We start from the raw sequence: 23340 nt of genomic DNA on the forward strand, positions 1-23340 counted from the left end.
TAAAAAGAATTTTTCCGAAGTTATTTGATATATGTTTTTTTAGCTCATTTTTTTAATATAGCAGTAATCAATGCATCTAAACTAATATTCACACACCTTTTTTTTATATTCATACACCTTTTTAACATATATTTATATTTTATGTATACCCTATAAAATGTGTATGAATAACATATCCCTATAAGAATCAGATGTCACGTAGTAGCACTTGATCCGACCTAAATTTGATGCTTCGATAATAATGAGAAAAGACAAGTATGTGATTGATTTAAAAATCCAAACATACACCTATACATGTTCCTTTGTCTATTTCACTTTTTTATTTATTCAATAATGCATTTAAATTAGTTTTAATTATTAATTATCTGTAATACATCTAGAGAGAGAGAGAGAGAGAGAGAGAGAGAGAGAGATGCATTTTTTTCTTTTTTTTTTTGTAATTTTCACATGACCAATAATGCATGGGCTAAAATATTGCATGCAGAGGCACTGACGGATCTAGAAAAACATCTCAGGGATAACCTAAAATTTTGTCTTGAACGGAGGGGCGGTAGCGGATCCATAAATTTTTTCCATAGGGATTAGATTTTTACGCTAGATGCATGCCTAATAAACTAATTGGTTCGGGTCGAATCATATTTTCATTTGTATCATTGAGGGCTCACAAACCACATGTTCATATTTTATTTTTTAAATGGCTGTTTGGATCATTGACCATTCATATTTTATTTTTCAAATGACTATTTAGATCATTGACCGATCGTGAACGGGTCGAATCATATTTGTATCTCATATAATCATCTATTCATTTAGCTTTTTATTTCATAGAAATAATATGTTTATATATTATAAACATTATTTCTATACATAGTAAGCATTAAGAAAACATCATTAAATATTCATAAATCATCAACTAAAAAACGATAATCAGTAAAGTAAAAAAATATATATTCAACCCAAAAAGAAGCCAAAATTTGGTTTATCAATATGTATCTAATTTGACTAGTCAATTATTTCTAGTCGAGGTGATTATGACGAGTCATCCAAATACTTCGATTTTTCACTTATATGTGAGTTTCTTCTTAAAATTAAAATGAAAACAATCTAGTGGGGGCAGTGATTAAAATTACTTATTGAAAGGAAATAGTTTAACTAGTACTGAAAAAGAAAATGTTATGTAATAAAAAAAGGCAAAAGTTGACTATTGATAATATGAGCCTATATCTGACTTTACTTTTACACCTATACTCACTAGACCTACCATTTACCCATTTTCTATATTTAATTCACCCTTTTTAAACATCTTCTTCAACCTCTAGTCCTCCACTTTAAGCTCCCATCATCTTCTCAAATTCACCGGAAATACATCGGAAATTTTCTGAGCCCAAGTTCATTTTAGGTCTGCTTTGTCTCTAAGGGTATCCTAATACTTACTCAGGGGTAACCTATACATAAAAAAGAAAAAAAATTACACTAATTTTACACTTTACCGACAAAGTTGAAGGATAACCCAGGCTACCCTAAGCCATATATAGATCCGCCCCTGTGTGAAGGAGTGAAGGACCAAGAGTTCACAACTCCACATGTTCGTTTTGTAAATTTCTCCCACTGGTCCAAAAGAAAAGTACTATATAAAAACATTTTATCATATTTAATATATAACTTATTAACAGTTTAAAGATTCATAATTGAATAATGAAGTAAAAGATATATCTTTTAATGCTTATTTATGAATAAATTTGAATTGTAACTTTTAGGAAGAAAAACATTGTATTTTTAAGGGATATTGGTTTTAAATACTTCTAACTTTGACCAATTGTTAGATATCATTTTAAACTTACGAATTGTTCTCCAACACTTCGAACTTAAACATATTTTCTTCTGACACTCCCGGTGTAACGAGACAATAACTTCGTTAGTGTTTGGGATAAAAAGTGTCATTTTTCAAATTTCAAGGAACAAAATCAAAATTCTCTTTATTTTATATTCTATCATCCTCTCCACCCAACCACCACCCCTCTTCCTTCTTCGCTGCCGACAACCGCCAACCACCACCGCTACTGACAGCCACCACCACCACCACCACTGACAGCTAACAAACCACTTCAAATCTCTCTTTACTACATAAAGTTTCAAATTTTCCATCTGGGTATATCAACAAACCATAAATCTTGAATAAATCTTGAATGATGGATACCAACAATCAATCATTTTTTTGGCAGTTTGGCGTCCAACTTCGTGTCCAAAACAACAATCTTTCAAGTCTTTCATTAAACGACTACATCCGGAGCACTTCTTATGCTTCCAAGAGAGTCCGCCGGAATTTTGACATCCGTGTCGGCGGCGAGTTTATCAACTCCGGCACCGATAACGCCGGAATTTTGAAGAGGTAGGTCCCAGCAGAGCCCAGTTGGACCCGCAAGACTCACCTCAAAGAGGGACGTCTGCGCAGTTGAAACCGCAAGACTCACCTTCAACAGGGACGTCTGCGCAAAGGCTAAACTCGCAAGACTCACCTTGAAGAGAGACGTCTGCGCAGAAACCAACTGGATCCGCAGGACCCACCATGCTCAGAGACGTGACGTCCTTACGCGCAGTATGCAAGCTGTTCCCGCAGGAAAAGCCTCCCAATGGTCGACGTACTCCGCCTGTTCCCGCAGTAACGGATACTAGCCATCAGGGAAGGCTACCCGCGCAGCAAGGCTACAGGCACAAGGCACTTAACTCTTAAATAATTCAGTAATGTCACCTGAAGAAGGAGTGAGCAAGCCGGGAGCACTCCCGCCCAAAGCCGAGAATACTCCCGCCCAAATGAGCCAGTCCGTACGCTACTAGAGGACCTTTTGTACTGTACCTGACGAGGTATAGACAAAAGGTCTGACCAAAGCAGCGACAGCTCACTGTGACAAAGGAATACTACACAGCCGGCCTGGTCACTATCAGCCGCTGCCTACTCACCAACCCCTGTCACTATTAGCCGCTGCCTACTCACCAACCTGTCGTAGCACGTGCATAGCCTGCAGTTGCTGGAAAAGAATAGTACACAGCCGGCCTGGTCACTATCAGCCGCTGCCTACCCACCAACTACCAGCATGGCATGTGCGTAGCCCACAGTTGGCAGAACAGGAATACTATTCAGCCGGCTGTACCTTCTTGGAAACCTACCTTCGGCTATAAATACTCCAACACCTTGGAATGGTATGGACACATTACATTATCTTACATGATCTGATATCTCATTATCTTATCTTCTCTAGCAATCTCTTAATATACACTTATATTCAAGAGCAATCTAGTCTGATTCTCACGCCGGAGGGTGGTCACAAGGAGGTACCCCCCCTTCTCAGTGACGAGCTCACGGTGTCTGTTTTGCAGGTCATCAGAAGAACCATCTTTGCCGGACCTAACCCCTCGTGGGAAACATCTATTTAACCCCCAGATTATCCGTAATCTGCCCGGGGTCAATTAGTGTTTCTTCATTGGCGCCATCCGTGCATAAAGCTAGAACTAATTCTCTCAGTTTTTTCAAAACCTCCGAAAAGATGGTTAACGTTACTCCGGTCCCCAGGCCAGAGAGTAACCAAGAAACCCCGGTAACCACAACCCCAGCTACTGGGGGGAACACCGGCGAATACACACATTTTACGAACACTACCCCGGTTACCCAAGCCGGGGCAAGTGCAGTAAATTTTACGAACACTACCCCGGTTACCCGAGCTGGGGCAAGTGCAGTAAACAATCCTCCCCTGGGATTCATTGATACCCAGGTGGAAAGACAACAGACGAGGCCCCCCCGCCAAACACTTGAACAAGTTAAAGCGTGGGCGGAAAAACGTCAAAGGGAATTCCAAGCTGAGTTGGATGAACGCTTACGTTCACTCCAACAGGCTGTCGAATTCGGAAGCACTCGACAACAGCTCAACATGAGCAATGAGTGCGAGTACTTGGACGATGATTCGGAGGAATCCGACACCGACGTAAACCCTCGCCATAAGGCGTAAGGGAAGCGTAAGGAAACGGACTTCCAACCAAGAAGGAATTTTGGAGAAACCTTTAAACCATAAAACGCGGGTGGAAACCCACGTGACTTCTCTAAAACCTTCAGACCAACCGCTGCAAATGCGGGAACCTCCAAGTTTGCAAGGGACATTGCGGAAGCAATCGCCCCAAGAAGTGCCAAACAGATGTCCAACATCGGCACCTATGATGGTATATCCGACCCAGACGATCATTTGAACAGATTCATAGCGGAGGCAACCGTCAGCAACTGGACGGAACCCACGTGGTGTTATATGTTCCAGATGACGTTGGTTGGAGCAGCCAGAGCGTGGTTCGACCGTCTACCGGTCCACCACATCTACGATTGGGCAGACTTCCAACAGAAGTTCAGCCAACACTTCAGTCAACAAAGAAAGTACACTGAAGAGCAATGGACAATCCTCAACTGCATCCGAGAGGAAGATGAGTCTTTACTAGACTTCATCACGCGCTTCAATTCAAAGAAGCTAAGTCTGGGCAGTATTAGCGAAGATCTTGTTCGCGCTGCTTTCATCCAGGGCGCGAAAGACCCAGAGCTCATCCGCACCTTAACGGGTAAAGATGTCATGCCATCCACATGGGATGCCATCATGACAGCAGCTAAACGCTTCGCGGAAACGGAAAAGCAACTGGGTAGAGATCTTCCCCAAAGCACAAACCTCTACACCCAGAAAACAAGAGAAAATAACGTCCTTACCGCCCGACTAAACAAAAAGAGGAAGCTAGGTATTTGGCAGTCAAGGGTAAACTTCGACTCCTCATCCGGCTCGCACCCTCGGTTAGGCGGAAAGGACAACAGGCAGTCGTCGAACCGGAACCCCCCCGGTGGACGCCGCTCACCAAAAGCGTCACCGAGATTTTCGACACCGAGAGGCTCCCATGGACAAAGGCTTCAATAATCCGAGAGCGTCACAACGCCGATCAGAGCAAATTCTGTAACTTCCACAGGACAAAAGGCCACAACACCGACAAATGCATAGACTTGAAAGGCATCATCGAGACATTCGTCAGAGATGGAGAACTCGCACACCTCGTGGCGTAAAGGATGCTGAGCAGGCCAACGCGTGTAGAACCTCAGTTGGGAAAAACACGAAACTACAGCTACAATGTTGGAGAATACATACTGCGTAAACAACGAGATTCCGAACCAAGTGCATATCGGCTCGATGGCACTCCCATCCAAACAACATGGAAGGGAGCTCAATTACACAGTGCATGTAGATCAATTCCAAACTTGTAAAAGAAAAGGCCCAGAGCCACTTCTAATGGAAATGATTCTCTTTATCACATTGACGCTGATAATCTTACATTTATACTTATGAACTTTCCACACTGATATGCCGGTCTTCACCGCATACATAAGTGGGGAAGTAAGTCGTTGCGTGTGGAAGGCGGCAAAACCCACATAAACACAAAAAACGGCCAACCTTCACGCAGGTCAGTTATAGGTAACGTTGGGTCATCCCACTAAATGAAAGTGCCGGTCCTACCCGCACAAATCATGATAGAGGAAACCGAACTAACCTATTGACAACCGCGCGTCGAACGGTTAATTTATTCAAAACACTGATATGCCGGTCTTCACCGCATAAATAAATGTGAAGAAGTCGTTGCGTGTGGAAGGCGGCAAAACCCGCATAAACACAAAAAACGGCAAACCTTCACGCAGGTCAGTCATAGGTGAAGTTCGGTCATCCCACTAAATGAAAGTGCCGGTCCTACCCGCACAATCATCATAGAGGAAACTGAACGTTAACCTATTGACAACCGCGCGTCGAACGGTTATCTTATCCAAAACACTGATATGCCGGTATTCACCGCATAAATAAGTGTGAAAAGAAGTCGTTGCGTGTGGAAGGCGGCAAAACCCGCATAAACACAAAAAACGGCAAGAATTTCTAAGGAAAAGATGAGGAAAACCTTCACGCAGGTCAGTCATAGGTAAAGTTTGGTCATCCTACTAAATGCAAGTGACGGTCTTACCCGCACAATCATGATAGAGGAAACTGAACATTAACCTATTGACAACCGCGCGTCGAAAGGTTAACTTATTCAGAGCACTTAGAAAATCTCTTAAGGAAAAAATGAGGAAAACCTCCACGCAGGTCAGATATAGGTAAAGTTTAGCCATCCTACTAAGTGAAAGTGATGGTCTTACCCGCACAATCACGAAAGAGGAAGCAAAACTTTAACCTATTATCTGCCACGTTGAAAGGTTAACTTATCCAAAGTACTTAAGAAATTGCTAAGTTAAACTAAAGTATGCACAAGCGAATCATATATTGTTTATGCGGCAAAACAAGTGCCAAATTAAACTATAATATGCATGAGCAAGTCGTATGACGTTTATAAAGCAAGAGTGACGGTCCTACCCGCACAAAAGATTTATATTCCATAAAAATTCAACTGTTACCAGAATGGCCGGGTATCTACCCGCCTACAAGAATATAAATCTATACAAAGACGTAAATCTATCCTAACAGTGGGAAAGGATTTAAAAGATCAAGCTTCAGGGCCACTCCCTCCAAACCCACTTGTACCCGCACCATCAGTTGGCTGTGGCGGTTCAAGGAAGGTCTTGAGAATGGTTAGCCCATCATCAGCAGCAGCAACTTCGTTCACCTTCTCCACCACCGGGTGCGGGAAGGCGGCATACTGGTTCACTGCTTGGTCATATACAGCTTCAGTATCCACATCATATAAAGGGAAGTTGGAAGGCGGGATGCCCTTCTCAACGAACCCTAGACCAAGCAGGAAGCCAGCCTTTTCCCCATCCTCATGAGAAGCGTTGAGGGCTGCGCTCATGGCATCGTCATATGATGTGTCCGTGAAGACCCGATGCACAACCTACGAAACAAAAATACAAGTATCAAAACCTTTTCTAAGTACAAAGAAAAGCGTAAAGATATTATGAAGCTATGCATACCTGCGACAACGCTTCTCGTAGAAGCCATTCCTTGGTAACCAGAGCCTCCTGGAGGGCAGCTTGAGCTTCATTACGGGCGCGTTCGGCTTCGTTCTTTGTAAGGTTGGCAAGCAACACATCTTTGGCTGCAGCCTCTTCGACGCCTTTTAGCTTACGCTCAGTGTGGTCAAGCACCCCCCTCTGGTCCAAGATCTCTTGAAGCTTCTTGGCATCTTCCATGGCCAAGGCATCATGAGCCTGCTGGAGCCTCTCTAATTTGGCTTTGAGCTCTTCATTCTCAGTGCGTAGAGGCTCAGCAACAGCTTCAGCCTTGGTGGCCCTCTCAGTTGCGTTCCGTGCAGTTTCCTTAGCCAACCGAAGCTGTTCATTAACAGCTTGGGTAGCCTTGGAACGGGCCTCGAGACGGGCCTGAACTTCAACCTCAAGGGCCTTGAAGGCCTTCTCCTTCTCCGCAGCGACAGCGGAGAGTCTCCTGTTCTCCTCCCGGATGGCCCGCGCCTGAGCTACTTCTTGGATACGAGCCGCCTTTAACTTGTCGTTTTCACGACAAAGCAGCTCGACGCGCGGCTGCATCCGGGCAAGGAGAATTCGAAGCTCGTTTGTCAGCCTACCCTCCTGGTAGCTTGACATAGCTTCTCCCAGTGCACCACTGGGGGCCGCGTGACGCGCCCACTCGACGCAGTCCACAGCCGTCCGAAGGGTTGTTCCCCGGCGGATGTTCCACCGTGGAACATACACCTCATTCGAATCCGACACTGCAAAAACAAAAAGCAGTTAGGAAAAGATGATATAAAAAAATATATATATATAAAAAGGCCAAAATAACCCTACGCACCTGTAGGGTCGACAACAGGCCGGTAGCCGCCGAACCCATCACCTGAACCTAACGGATATCCATCCAAGAGGTCAGGCAGATGGGAAGGAGGCAGAGATTGGCTAGAAGCCCCAAACATACCTGCTGAACCGGCCGGGGGCGAAGTAGTCGCCGGTGCCGGAGGCACGGTTGAAGCCGCCGCGGTAGAGACCACCGGTGGTGAACTCACTGGAGGTGAACTCACAACCGTGGCCGCCGCTGTGGAGGAACCCGCAGAAAAACTCACCGCCGGCTCAGTGAAGGACGCAGTGAATATGGCACTGACAGCCGGCGGAGACGTCACAATTGGAACAGTTGCCTCAATCGGATGAGCAACTTAACCAATGCTGCAAACAGGCGCAGCAGCCTGGGTCATCGCCTCGGGTAGGTTGACCAAACCTACCGTCATGGGTCCAACGCTGCTCCTCCCCGCATCACCTTGGAATGCGTTAGCATCCACGCCTGCATGAAGACAAGATATTAAAAACAATGGCGGAAAGAAATTGCGGGTAAGATTAATTTATACATACGAGTTCTCTTTAACTTGAAGGTTCTGACCGGCGGGGACGAACCCGACGAAGCCGGCCTCTTCACGCCGGTCACCGTCGTAGAACTTGGTCGCGCGGCAGTGGCAGCTGTCTCAACCTCCGAGACTGTTGTCTCACCACCACCAGAGTTCCCCGCCACCTCTTCGCTTTCGGTCTCTGAGTCAGACCGATTCACCGGATCGGCAGTAGAGGCAACCTACGCCTTGCCCTTCGCGCCAGCAGCCTTCTTCTTTCTCACCAAGAAAGGACCATCTGCGGATTCCTCATCAGAAGATGACAAGATTAGAGGAACTCCAGCAGAGGTTTGAGCATGGAGAGGGCGGGGGTTAAAAAGTTCCTTACCTGGCCGCGTGGCACTCAAAACCTCGTGGCTTGGCGGGTAGACCTCCACAAACCGATCCGCCGAATGCTCCAAGATGGGCAACTCGTTCTCATCAAGAGCACGGGTACCCATCCGAGCGGGACCATCAGCTTCCCGCGGATGCAGGAGCGATTGCAGGTCGTTTCCCTCTGAAAATAAAAAGAAAAACAGTTTAGCGGAAAAACCCTAAATCAGCAAGAAGATATAAACCATACCGTAAGGGACAGAGTTCAAACCGTATTCGAGGACAATAGGAATCTGTGGCGCCTCCGCCCCAGCATCTTTCCACACCCGGCTCATCCCGAGCATCACCATCCCGGACTCCGCAAAGCGGTAAACCGGAGACTGGACCCGGGAAATCTTGGAGAACCATTCCGCCTCCTCATAGTTGAAGGCGTGAAGGTTCGGGAGAGCTCTCCCGTTCTTGAACGTCATCGCTATGGGGACGACGCGAGCGGAGATATAGAAGAACTCCCGCTTCCAAGACCGAAGACTGCGCTCGGTAGCGCAGATCTTCAAACCCCTGATCCGAGTGACCAAGGTATACCACCCCTGGATGCACCTCCAGGAATAGAAGGTCATCAGGCGGTCGACATGGGGCTCCACGCCCAGAATGAGGCACACCCATTCAAAATGCCGAATCTTGGCGATCGCCATTGGGTGTACCTCCGTCAAATGTACACCGTGTCTCTCCAAAACACGGTACACAAACTTCGTCAATGGGAACCTGAGATTCCCATAGATAATGAATGCAGCAAACACCCCTATTTTGCCCTTGGGGGCATCGTACACCGTCTGGTGTGGCTCAGGAAACTCAGGATCGAAAGGCTCGAGCATGAACTTCCTGACGATGTACTGATACTGGTCGACGGGAAGAGCACACTGGCACTCGCCAGCAGTACTCTTATCGTCCCTATCAGAAGTGGACGTCGGGTTCTCGAAATACACGTCCGACTCTTCAGCAGTAACTTCAAGATCATGAGAAGACATGTTTTGAATGTAAAAAACGATTTCAGGAGAATGCTCGACAGAAAAGTTAGAGTATTCGCCGGAAATCGTTTAGAAGAAGAAGAGAGGTGAAACTGTGAGTTGAGATGCAACCTCTCCTCCCTTTATATACTCATCGCAATGAATGCGATGAATTTAATGCGGAAGAGAGAGGAAAACGCAGGTGCAATGAAACTATGACACGTGGAATATGCAAGCTGGCAACAACTGTTGACAGGACGCGTGCTGTAAACTTCGCGGCCACGAGCCCGAAAACTCGCGCCCACGCGCCTGAAAAAGCGTCTGGAATGACCATATACTGTCACGTCGCCATAACTTCCTGCACGTCCTGACACTGTCAGAAGAAACCGTCGGACGACGTCTCAACAGTCTGGACTGTTCTTATCCTTTCACCAACTCTTCAAATTTTAAAAAGATTCAAAAAGATTCAAAAAAGATTCAAAAGTAAGCGGGACTATACCCCTTACCTTGGCAACCAAGTAACTATAAGACAGGTGCGAGTACAGTGTTAAGGCAAAACCCTTCACATACTTAGCACCTGCAGGAAATTGAAGCCAAGAATACCTCGGCAACCAAGTAACTATAAGACGGGTGCGGGTACAGTGTCAAGGCAAAACCCTTCACATACTTAGCACCCGTAGGGAATTGAAGCCAGGAATACCTTGGAAGTAAAGTAACTATAAGACGAGTGCGGGTACAGTGTCAAGGCGAAACCCTTCACATACCGAGCACTCCGCAGGGAATTGAAACCAAGAAGGATCTTCTGGGCCATGCTTGCGGAAACGGGAATAACATCCCCGCATAGCGGGAACGTCGAGAACTAGATTGTTGGAAGCTCCAAGATGGAATTGGTTGTTTTAACATAATTGATCACTATGTTCAAAACTACCAAAACCTCATGGAGAATCTACACAAGTGGAACTCAACGCTCCTGACTTGCGAGGAGGTTACAGACCTACCCGCATCATACCCAAAGATCAAGCAGAAAAGTCAGGAATTTCTGCATGTGACATTAGGACTTCCGCGGGAAGAATCCCCATAGAAAACCTTAAAACTAAACCCTTTTCAAAACCCTTTGCTTAAGTCCAAAAGTTCACCTCACTTATTAACAATTCATGAGAAGAACATTGGACTGGGGGGACTTGAAGAGGTAGGTCCCAGCAGAGCCCAGTTGGATCCGCAAGACTCACCTCAAAGAGGGACGTCTGCGCAGTTGAAACCGCAAGACTCACCTTCAACAGGGACGTCTGCGCAAAGGCTAAACTCGCAAGACTCACCTTGAAGAGAGACGTCTGCGCAGAAACCAACTGGATCCGCAGGACCCACCATGCTCAGAGACGTGACGTCCTTACGCGCAGTACGCAAGCTGTTCCCGCAGGAAAGCCTCCCAATGGTCGACATACTCCGCCTGTTCCCGCAGTAACGGATACTAGCCATCAGGGAAGGCTACCCGCGCAGTAAGGCTACACGCACAAGGCACTTAACTCTTAAATAACTCAGTAATGTCACCTGAAGAAGGAGTGAGCAAGCCGGGAGCACTCCCACCCAAAGCCGGGAATACTCCCGCCCAAATGAGCCAGTCCGTACGCTACTGGAGGACCTTTTGTACTGTACCTGACGAGGTATAGACAAAAGGTCTGACCAAAGCAGCGACAGCTCACTGTGACAAAGGAATAGTACACAGCCGGCCTGGTCACTATCAGCCGCTGCCTACTCACCAACCCCTGTCACTATTAGCCGCTACCTACTCACCAACCTGTCGTAGCACGTGCATAGCCTGCAGTTGTTGGAAAAGAATAGTACACAGCCAGCCTGGTCACTATCAGCCGCTGCCTACCCACCAACTACCAGCATGGCATGTGTGTAGCCCACAGTTGGCAGAACAGGAATACTATTCAGCCGGCTGTACCTTCTTGGAAACCTACATTCGGCTATAAATACTCCAACACCTTGGAATGGTATGGACACATTACATTATCTTACATGATCTGATATCTCATTATCTTATCTTCTCTAGCAATCTCTTAATATACACTTATATTCAAGAGCAATCTAGTCTGATTCTCACGCCGGAGGGTGGTCACAAGGAGGTACCCCCCCTTCTCAGTGACGAGCTCACGGTGTCTGTTTTGCAGGTCATCAGAAGAACCATCTTTGCCGGACCTAACCCCTCGTGGGAAACATCTATTTAACCCCCAGATTATCCGTAATCTGCCCGGGGTCAATTAGTGTTTCTTCACAAGTCTTTCATTAAACGACTACATCCGGAGCACTTCTTATGCTTCCAAGAGAGTCCGCCGGAATTTTGACATCCGTGTCGGCGGCGAGTTTATCAACTCCGGCACCGATAACGTCGACAATTTTGGTTCAGTTTACTCGGATTTTAATGGGTTCGAGTCGGTAGAAAATCAGAGCCACCTAGTCCTTCACTTCACTTCACTTCACTTCTTCTTCAGTCCACATCCTTACACAAGCCATTATCATTACCCACTTACCAATTTCCCCAAAATTCAACCATAAACACATCCAATTTTTTCAATTTTCCATTCCTCTTGACTTGAGTATAGTGAGTTGTTTATTAAAGTGATTGATGGATTTAAGTGGTTGTCAGTAGTGGTGGTGGTTGGTTGTTGTCGGCAGGGAAGAAGGAAGAGGGGTGGCGGTTGGTGGAAAAAGATGATGAAATATAAAATAAACAAAGTTTTGATTTATCCCTTAAACTTTGAAAAATGATATTTTTTACCCCAAACACTAACGGAGTTAGTGTCTATTTACCCCCGGGAGTGTCAGAAGAAAATGTGTTAAAAGTTGGTAGTGTTGGGAAAAAATTCGTAAGTTTGAAGTGCTATCTATCAATTGATCAAAGTTGAGAGTATTTAAAACAAATATCCATATTTTTAAAAGACTTTGTGTATTGCATGCAGTTCCTTTAAAATGAAGTAAGTTTTATGCATTATTTGAAAGGTTAATTCTTTTACCGGATTTCTTTTTTCACATTAGGAAATTATTGTTGACCTACAAAACCTTTGGGGAGTTGTAGACTTGTGGAGTAGTAAGCACTTAACTTCCCTATAGCCGAGTTTCAGCTTTGAATCTTGTTTTCATTGGTTTCCTACATAAACTCTTAAAAATCATTTGCATATTTTGTTAGGTGTGTTATGCTATGTGTAGTGGATGGGCTACAAACTGGGGCATTTTATGATATGTGGCGTTCAGTCAGCAAAATATGAGTTTTTGTTTTAGGGGTGTAACATTAAATATAATAATAATAAAAGAGAAGGAAGAAAGGGCGAGAGGCAGTTGTCGCCCCCCCCCCCCCCCAAAAAAAAACAATTCGTCCATTTGTAGCTCAGGGGGCGGTGTTGTAACCTCTTTATCGCCCCAAAACCATCCAACTTGCCGCCCACTACATACACCCTTACAATCGTTAACAACATCTTTTTGAATAAATAAATATTAAATTTAGCAATTTTAAGGCATATGTAGCATGTGATGTCAATTTAATGAAAGTATATATACGATTTGGATTGAGAGATAGAGACCGTACAAGTTGCATGCATTCGTTTAACAATTAACACTGCATCACCCTTTGATATTTATGACTACGGGTATGAGGTTGATAGTTTTTTTTTGTTGTTCCTTTCTATATAATATGTTGGGTACATGTCGTTTGTGATTTATTAAAGTGGCTTTTTTCTAGATTAAAATAAGAATCTTTATGTCTTAAATAATAAGGAATCAGAAGTATTCAACTCATGTGTTGAGCAGGAACATGAATTTAATCGGTATCGATTCGAACGTTCAACTATTATTTTTCTTAACGTATAAAAAAAATGAGTTTTACTTTTATTTTATAATTCTTATTTAAAATTTAATTAGAAAAATTTCAATACAATACTTAAATAAAAAGAGAAAACAAAACAAAATATAAAATAAATGTATGACACATCTTTAATGAACCAGCATTAATATGTATTATTACCAGTTCTTATTTTATGTGTGGACTGGAATAAGCAAGGTCCGGGGGCTACACCTACACTAGAGAAACCAACCCGGACCAACTTGAGAACGCACCCAACTAATTAGTATTCGGTGTCTGGCCTGATCTACATTGCCCACAACTAGGGTGAACAGAAAACCGAATTAACCGAATCGAAATCTAAACGAATTAACAGAAAAACCGAGTCAAAGCATTAAGGGACGGTTAATTAATTAATTTATTTTTTGAATAATCGATTCGCTTAACCATTTTTTAATATATGAAAATAACCGAACCGATTAACCAATACTTTTATCCGTAATAATCATCTTCTTGTAATGATATTATGTTCTAATACTTCAAAATGATATTTATCCAACTTTCTTTGAACACTGTATTTTTGATCTTAGACATTTCATTCCGTTAGTAACACATATTAATTCGTTTCGAATGACTGTGTCTTTTAAATTAGATTTTTCTCTTATACAGTTAGCTCTTCACATATTAAAACTTAAAACTGAGTTCATGAGTAATCATCTATGTGTAATTTGGAACTAATATGTATAATCTAATTGCTTATAATGTTCATTGTGCTGATATTAGTAAAATTCTTAACAAAGGTCAACAAAAATTTAGTCCGTGTTAAAAGTTTGGGTTTAGCGGTTACTTTAATAACTGATTAACCGAAACCGAACGGTTATTGTTCTTTAATATACCCCAAGTGTTCAGTTATGGTTTCGATTATTGCCATTAATCGAACCATGCACACCCGTACCGTAAACTGGAGAATTTCCCTGTGGAATTGATAAAAATGTTTAGCCTAAAACATGGCAACAAAATTGTCAAACTATTCATTTGCTGGTTGCAGGAAATGTTATGCAAAATTGCAAATGCAAGTTTTGTTATATCGGGTTTGCTAAAAACAAGTTTTGGTAAGTCAGACTTGAGGCTTGTGTTAGAGATGCTCCTTTAAGGCTCTTATACATCGCGACAAGTACTTGTAAATTTGTCGTGTACAATCTCTAAATCAAAATCCTTTTACACAAAGTATGAGAGTCTGTATATGTATATATGTTATGTTTAAGATAATACGACGAACTTTATCTCTAATATGAGTCTCGTAGAGGGTGGTAGTTGTTAAACCTTAGACAAGTGAATTAACAAAATTGTCAAACTCTTTTCTGATTTATTGAAAGAACAAATACATCAAAAAAAAGAAAACTAACGGGAATGACGGGGGAAACATTCGGGTTTTTAAATTTTTTTTCGTTTTTTTATATATATTTTGAGTTATGATTTTTTTATTATTTTTCTGAATTATTTTAGAGGTTTTTTGTGTGGCCACAAATCTTTCTCACACATCTCATTTTTGTCTCCTTTGCATTTTAACTTTACTCAGTTTATTAAAATGAATTAGTACCAATACTGAATTAAAATAGCCTTGTAACAGTGTATTTTATAAAAATTATGTGAATGCCTTGTACAAGTATTTAAGATATTTACTAAAATAAATTAACAGAATACATTTACAACTTTTATAGAAAACACCTCAATAAAAGGACAACTAATCGTTTATTTCAGAAACAATATCTGAAAACTTAAAGAACCACATAATCATCAATGGTTCCGCCATTCCCCGCCTTTGCTAACCACCGTCCGCTCCACCATCACTGCCACCTCCACACCCTTGTGAACCGTTTTTAAACAAAACCGATGCACCATGATTCAAACAAATCCATCTTTTTGATGAAAATAAAAGCATGTTTTTTTTTTTGTTGTATAAAGAAGTAATATGTGATTAAAATTTAAAGGGAACCCATATATATATTGTTAATTAATCGGTGTATTTGAAATGTTTTTAATTCAGTTAGGTTATAGAAACTATACAAATATAATTTTTTTTTTATAAATTTACATTTAGGGGGAAGGTTGGAGTAGTGTTTGGTGATTGTGCTCATGTGGGCCTATGTGATTCCTACCACACTGAAATTCCTAGTTTAAAAGTGTGGCTGCCAACCCATGGGTCGGGCCCGTTTTCGAGTACGATGTTTATATTTCAAGTTGTTGAACCGGTTTCCAACTCGCTTGATGAGTGTCTGACTCGTGATACAACTCAAACCAATTTGTCTCATATAAACTGTTGAACCAAGTTCGAGCCGAAGCTAGCTCGATTGAATAAATTTCAAATCCTTTTTTTTCTTGTATATTGTTCGTTTAGTGTATAAGCCACAAGCCGACTCGAGTTGAATACGAGGTTAAGTTTTGCGTTTGGATTGAGGCTTTAGAGCGGAGTTAACCCGTTTCATATTGTTACGAGCTTGAGCTTGAATTGATGTTGGGTTGGCTCAGTGAAACAAATGAATAACACATTATTTCTGTATGTGACACAATGCTACCTAGTAGTTCATTTTAATAACACAAGACACTTTCCAATGTCGCTAAGAGTATAATTTACAGCTCGATGATAATTTATAAAAGTCAAATTAGGGTTAACAACTCATTCTCCATGTTTACACTACCAACTCCAGATCTATGCCTAAAATCATTGCTCCTAGTTCTAATTCTATATACCAGCATCTAATCACGAGTTTTATCCATCAAACGTTGAGTAAAACTTCCATAAGATGACCATTGAAAGATACATAAGTTGGCTCGCGCTTAAAATGGCCTTACCTTCAAAAATTCGTTGGTCAACCTTCTGGCATCTTAGACCCATCCTTTTTGCCATCTCTACTCATTTCTTTCAATTGGCGGTATTATATTCATAACGGTAAACGAGCGATTTTGTTGTCACCTCTAATCACAGTATAAAAAGTGAAAAATTCAATTATGGGTCTCAAATTCACAATTATTAATTAGAAACCTCGAGTCCAAAACCAAGAACAAGTGACATCAACCAAACCTCCAAAATGCCAAAACTGGTGGGCCCCACGTTCCCACATATGGTATCTTTTGGGGCCTCTTCCACTTCACAAAAATCATAAGATGGTTGAAAAAACAAACCCCAATCATATATCAAAGATCCTGTTTTTAACAAATGAAACTAGAGATGGTAAAACACTTTTTTTGTAATTCTTTTCTTGCATTTACAAATAATTATTGTTTATAATATGATTAAGAATATTACAAGTTGTTCTTTTGATTTTACACTAAAAAATACTATAAAAAACCATTGAAACCGAACCCAACATCGAGTACAGAGCGCCTTGCAATCTCCCTTACAGTCGATAATATAACCCAATACTTTAGGATTCCGGAGTAAAAGATTCCTTAACGTTTTCCCTTTTATACTCCACTGTTTTTCAAGAATCTCAACATTCGTCTTCAACTCATTTTCAAGGCTACAACCGACAACCTCCGGGAATTTCTTGAGAATCTTGATGACGTCATCGTCCGAAAGACCTAGGCCCGTCAAATAATCGATTATTGCGTTAATATTTTCAATTTCCGGTACAACTTTTTCGCGTTCTTCTCCCCAGTAAGGCGAGCGGACAAACCCAAATGCTTTTCCTAGTATTTTGTCTTGTTCTTCTGTACTAAACTCAAATCTTGAAAAAGCTTGTCTGCAAGATTCCCATTTGTTCAATTCTTCCTCACTTAAAACCGCCTCTGGCGTTTTTGCGGTTGAATGCGTTTTCCATCTTGTAAATGCAAGATTTTTAGCCAGAAAATGTCGCTTTGAAATGAATGATATGGAATTTGATGGGTTTGATTCAAGATAAGGCTGAAAAGGTAGAAAAAAAATTAAATTCATGTGCTATTATTCATATCAAAAAGAAGAAATACTTGAAACAAGTCAAACGTGTTAAAATCATCCAAGGATTATCTATTATTTTATTATTCAAATATTACTAGTGTAATGAAATTATTATAAAAAATAAAAGATTGAACCGACCCGTTTAGACGGTAGTAAAAAGGTAAAAATGACTTGTTTGAACCTTGCCAAAATCCACTAGAGTACAAAGCAAGCAAGGGGGGAAAACTATGTTTCAAAACATACCACTATACAAGACTATTAAGTCCACCATGTAAATTAGTAAGAACCTATCAAAGAACCATGAGAATCTCATGCTAGAGAGAATAACGGGCCTAATCCGTCACTAGCCATAGTGGTCCAAACAACTTAATACAAAACTGTCAACAAACTACAAAGGGATAATGCCATAATGAACATTGAAGTCATGATGTAACCACTAGACGCATAATATTAGTGGGTTGAGTATGATGGCTCGTAGAGAACATGGTACGAGTCACATGAAAGTTAGGTAATCAAACCATCTAAGATCACTCTAAATTTGGCATTAAGGGGGTCAACATCAGAAAACGTGGTATGGGTCACATTAGGTTAGGTAATTAAACCATCTTAGATCACTCTAAGATTGTCATTAAGGGGATCAACTGTAAACTGAAATGTTACACTAATTCTGTAATCAATTAATCTTAGATCACTCCACGATCAGTCTGTGTGGGTCTGCTAATTTGTTTCTGCAAACTAGGAAGTTTAGCTTCTTTTAATTAGTTTTGTATATGAGTTACTAAATTCTTGTCTCTCCTTTGGTATTATTCTTGATTAAAGTTCCAAATATTTCCATCATTATGAAATAATCAGCAACTTCTTTAAACTTGGATATGGGTCAGCAGGAAACTCAAGTTTAAAGGGTCAAGTTAATAAGATGTTATTTATTAAATCACATGTTTTGTTATGTTTAATTGTAAGTCAAAGTAGTGGGTCAAGTTTTTCAGTTTTTAGTCGTGGGCTACTGCAACAAGTTTATGCTACGTGTGTGTGAATGGGCCTATTTATTTCAGCAGCTAGGGTTAGGAACGGTAGTAAGTGTCTTCTTTGTTTTGTTCAGTATACATTTCAATTAATCAAGAAAGAGTTGATCATTAGTTTTGATCATTTGCTGTGTGTTATCTGCTGCAATAAAGGGCCTGTGCCAACATTCTTAACTTGAAAAAAAAATGCCTCTCAATAATAACACTTAAAATAATCAGCTAACAAATAATAGAATCTATAATACCAAACATAACACGTCACAAAATTTAGTAAATCTATACAAGTGATAATAATATATATATAGCTATGTAAGACAAACCAAAATATAATTATTGTGTATTTCACATATATATACAACATACAACGTTATGCATATATAGAAGAGGAAACACCTCTAACCTACACTCTTTAGGCTCACAGGCTACACACTAGACTATAACATAAAGTAACGATGACACATGATCTAGAACTCCCTCTCAAGCTTGAGCATAGAAGTTAATCGTGAGGGTTGGATAGTTAAATTAAAACGTTAATGTTTTGAGGACAATGATGGTATCATGATGCATAGTTTGACATACCTCATCAAATTTAAAGGACTATGTTTTCTGCTTGCTTATCTGTGAGTTGTACTGATACGATTCCACCCATTAGGGTGCATTCCTGCTGAAAGAAGGGGGAAATGGGCGGGTCTTTGGAGCAGCTCCAAGTCATTTTGGGTACCCCTGTTCACCCGTTCAGTATTAGTGGCTAGTGGAGAGTTATGAGTGGTTACTTAACTGCTAAAAGTAGCTTTAATTTCGATGTTAGCATTTCAGTTTCGCTGTTCATGTTTTGTTATCTCAGTTTCTACTTTGTATTTGGAGACCTTCCCTTCTCGAATTGGGGCTTTTAATTTAGTAATCAAACCTTTTGCTTTACTCTAAACTTCAGGTTCTACCATTTTGGCTCCATTGCGGGGAAATTCAATGGCTCCTCAGAACAGGAGTAATCCAGACCCAAATAATTCGAACCCCGACCCTGTGGCTGCCCAATTGACAGCCATTACATCCGCCATGGAATCTCTGCAGCCAAGGTTGCAAAAGTCGCTAGGCGGACCCTAGGCGGCCGACTGGGGAGTTGGGAATGCTCAGCCTTAGTCGGAGAGTACTCGGGGATGGCTCACCGAGAAATCGGCCTAGGGGGGGGGGGGGAGGTTACTCGTTGAGTACTCGGCACCCAGGCGCGATTTTTACAACAATAATAAATTGGCAGCAATCAAAAGTCAAAACGCAGCAAGCAGGCAGAGAAATCAAGTGGAGAGCGCAACCAATTTGAAGATGAGGTTTCATCGGGAAGCAACCACCGCCACTACAAGCCCTACATCAAACTCGATTCCCTTCCATTAGCGAAGGAGGCCCTTGAGGATGGATTCTGAAAGACGAAAAGTGCTTTCGCCACTATGATATCCTCGAGGAAAAAGAGGTTGATGTCGCCCGGGGATGCACTCGATTTCTACTCGTGACTTTTAACCAATCAGAGTATAGAATTTTGGGAGGACCTGGTTCGTCTTCTACAAAAGAATCTTGGTCCTGCTGAATTTTCACTTCTTCAGCATTACACAAATCAGATCAGTGCTGGAGTACCGACAAGAGTTCGCAAAACAATTTTTTCGCGTTTCCGATTGACCCAAACACTGTCTTCTCGGGGTGTTTTTTAATGGGTTTAAGAAAGAACTCAAGGCCGATGCTCGATTACATAAACCCAGAACAGTTTACAAGGCCATGAGCATAGCCATTGAGTACGAATTCAAAAAATCAATCGCACCCGCTCCCAAAAGACAACTCTTGGGAACACTTTGTCAAAAAAAAGCCCCAACCGAATCCGAAACTAATCCGTAACCAACACAACAAAATCTCCTCTTCACATTTCTGATGCAGAAAAACAGGCCTGACATATACGTGGGGAATGTTATAGATGTGGCGATAAGTATTAGCCCAGGCATAGATGCAAGACAGGCACACACTAAAATTGGAGATAGACAAACAAGATGAACAGAGTCTGGTGAAAACGAATGAAAAGTCGTTCAACAGGAAGATCTGCCTGAGACAAGTTTGCATGCTATTCTGGGTAAGTCCGAAACTACTGCTGTGAAATTATACGGTACCGTCAATTCGACTGACGTACTTACTCTCATTGAAAGTCGTTCTACCCATAATTTCACCTCTGACTAGCTTGTTCAAGAGTAGAAATTAACGACTCAACTGCTTACCCCCTTTGGGGTACAAATTGGAGACGGTGACATAAAAAGATGTCACCAGGTGTGTTGAAATGCTCATTTGCAGGAAGCTGAAAATAATCCAAGATTTCTACCCTCTTTCAATTGAAGGGGCAGATGTGGTATTAGGAATCCACCGGCTCGCATCACTCAACATGGTCGCAAGCAAATTGGAACAAAATGTTCCTAAGCTTTACCATCAACGAGCAGAACTGCAGAAGTATTAATTACAGGGAATATCATCAGATCCACAGAAATAAGCAGCTTTTTAGCACTTGTGTGTTGAACCTGCATGTACAACGAAGATCCCTTCTTTTTTGCAACCCAACTTAACCGACTTCCAACAAGTCTTCGAAGAACCTACTTCCCTTCCACCTTTCTGATCACACTATCATTCCATTCCCCTTCTCCCAAACAGCCTACCCACTAACATCCGACCCTACCGGTACCCTCATTCACAAGAGACCGAAATTGAAATGCAGATAGATGAATTACTAACTGCGGGATTCATAGCCCCAGCACGATTCCTTTTCCTAGTCATGTTCTCCTGGTCAAGAAAAAAGATGCCTCAGGGTGTACGTGTGTGGACTATAGAGCATTAAATCGGATTACCATCGCTGATAAATACCCGATTCCTAATATTGATGAATTACTTGACGAGTTACATGGAGCTACTGTTTTTTCAAAACTAGACATGCACTCCGATTATTATCAGATTAGAGTTAACCCCTTGTCCCCTACAACATTGAAAAAACAGTCTTTCGTACACACTCAGGCCATTCATGGTGATGTCTTTCGGGTTGACAAATGCTCCATCAACCTTTCAAGCAGCAATGAATGGTTTATTTTGGCCTTATCTCCGACAGTTCAATCTTAATTTTCTTTGATGATATTCTCGTTTACAGCCGTAATGTTGAGCTTCATAGACAACACCTACACGCAGCTTTAAATCTCTAGCAAACCCAACAATTTTATGCTAACGCTACTAAATGTTGTTTCGGTCAATCTTAGGTGTTGTTTTTGGGTCATGTGGTTACTGAAGGAGTAGGAGAAGATTGCAGCAGTTCAAGCTTGACCAATCCCCACCAATGTGCGTGAAGTCAGGAAATTTTTAGGGTTAACGGGTATTATCGCTCGTCCACTTACCCCATTGACCAAGAAGGGTGGATTTAAGTGGCATGAAGAGGCGCTCGTGGCTTTCGAGGCTCTCAAACAGGCCTAAATTCCGGCCCCTGTGTTGCACCTACTGGATTTTTCAGCCACATTTATGGTTGAGTGTGATGCCTCTTAGGAAGGGGTTGGCGCTATATTGATTCAAGATGATCATCCAGTGAGTGTGTCAGCAAAGGTGTTCCACCTTTAACCCCTTTCAAGTCTGCCTATGAGCAGGAACTGCTCGCACTCATCTTAGCAGTTCAAAAATGGAGTCATTGTTTGATAGGTAGGAATTTTTTTGTTCAAACTGACCATTACACTCTGAAAATTTTTATTGAATGGGTTGCCACTGCCGAACAGCAGCGTTTATTGCTTAAATTAACGCCCTATTTGTAAGAAAAATAAATAGCATAAAGAGGCCGCTGCTGTTTCAAGGCATCCCTAAGTAGCTAATTTTTGTACACTTGCTGTTCCTCACTGTTCTGATCTACCAGAAATACAGCAAGGATTAAAGGCAGACACTTACGCCCATACATTATGCAACATTTCCTTATTCGCCAAAGAAACAAATATAAAACTCTGTCGGTTTACCCTGTTTTTAACAAGTTTGATACCATCAAATATGTACAAGTCTTTAAATTCAAGGTTTTAAATCCTAATATGCAAGCACCAAAGGGCATGTAACCAATGAATGTAAAGAATAACGGGATAGCTCGTAATTACATTCTAATTCGTGAGACAGTAAGGTTATAAATTTTATAATAATTAGAGTATAAACAAAAGACTTACAGTGGATAAGCGAGAGTGAAAGGTGAGTAAAGTAGTATTAGTACAAGGCAAGGAAGTCCCCAGCATTCCTGCTGCTGCTGCTGCTGCTGCTGCATAATAATAATAATAACAAGTAGTTTTTTATTTAGTCCAAGTAGATCGTAGCCCTAATTCATGAGATGTAGATTTTAATATATTACTGTAATCAGACACTTTGATGAATCCATTCAATTAACCCTCCCTAACAGTTATTCACCGGATTCAAATAACTATGGTGAGAAATTAAACCTAACATTTACTACTACCTGTGAATGTGGTATATGAACAAGGGAGAATTTATATGCTGCAACGATGATGACGATGACATCTTCTTTTTGTTGGCAGACAGACAGACAGACAGGCAAGCAATTTAGAGGTTCAAACGTCGTTTTGGACCGACCAAAAGCCACATAGATATACTTAATTCTACGGGGTTAACTAAACAAGCCGTCGATCTCGGTTTGTTTTGAGCTCTTTTTCTAGAATTCAAGTTCACCTTGTCACTTGTTTTTTCTAAGCTTGGCTTTTAATTATTCACTGATTAATTTAAGAAAACTTTTATAGTTATTGTTATAATATATTTTGAGAAAAACGTTAAACGATACTAAGCACAGCTTAATGCCATGATCCG

General features: G+C 41.5%; 1 long non-coding RNA gene across 1 annotated transcript; it reads right to left on the reverse strand.

Annotated features, from left to right (window-relative positions):
- Window positions 1-16868: 16868 nt before the first annotated feature.
- On the reverse strand, window positions 16869-23012 carry LOC143545789 (uncharacterized). Its single transcript, XR_013137492.1, has 3 exons — window positions 22973-23012; window positions 22692-22771; window positions 16869-17437 (listed from the first exon to the last, which is right to left on the reverse strand). It is a non-coding gene; the product is annotated as an uncharacterized LOC143545789 (long non-coding RNA).
- Window positions 23013-23340: the final 328 nt, after the last annotated feature.

The sequence above is a fragment of the Bidens hawaiensis genome, unplaced genomic scaffold (assembly GCF_021521415.1).
Source record: "Bidens hawaiensis isolate Kalapana, Puna unplaced genomic scaffold, B.hawaiensis_p1.1 tig00014037_1, whole genome shotgun sequence".
Lineage (NCBI taxonomy): Eukaryota > Viridiplantae > Streptophyta > Magnoliopsida > Asterales > Asteraceae > Bidens > Bidens hawaiensis.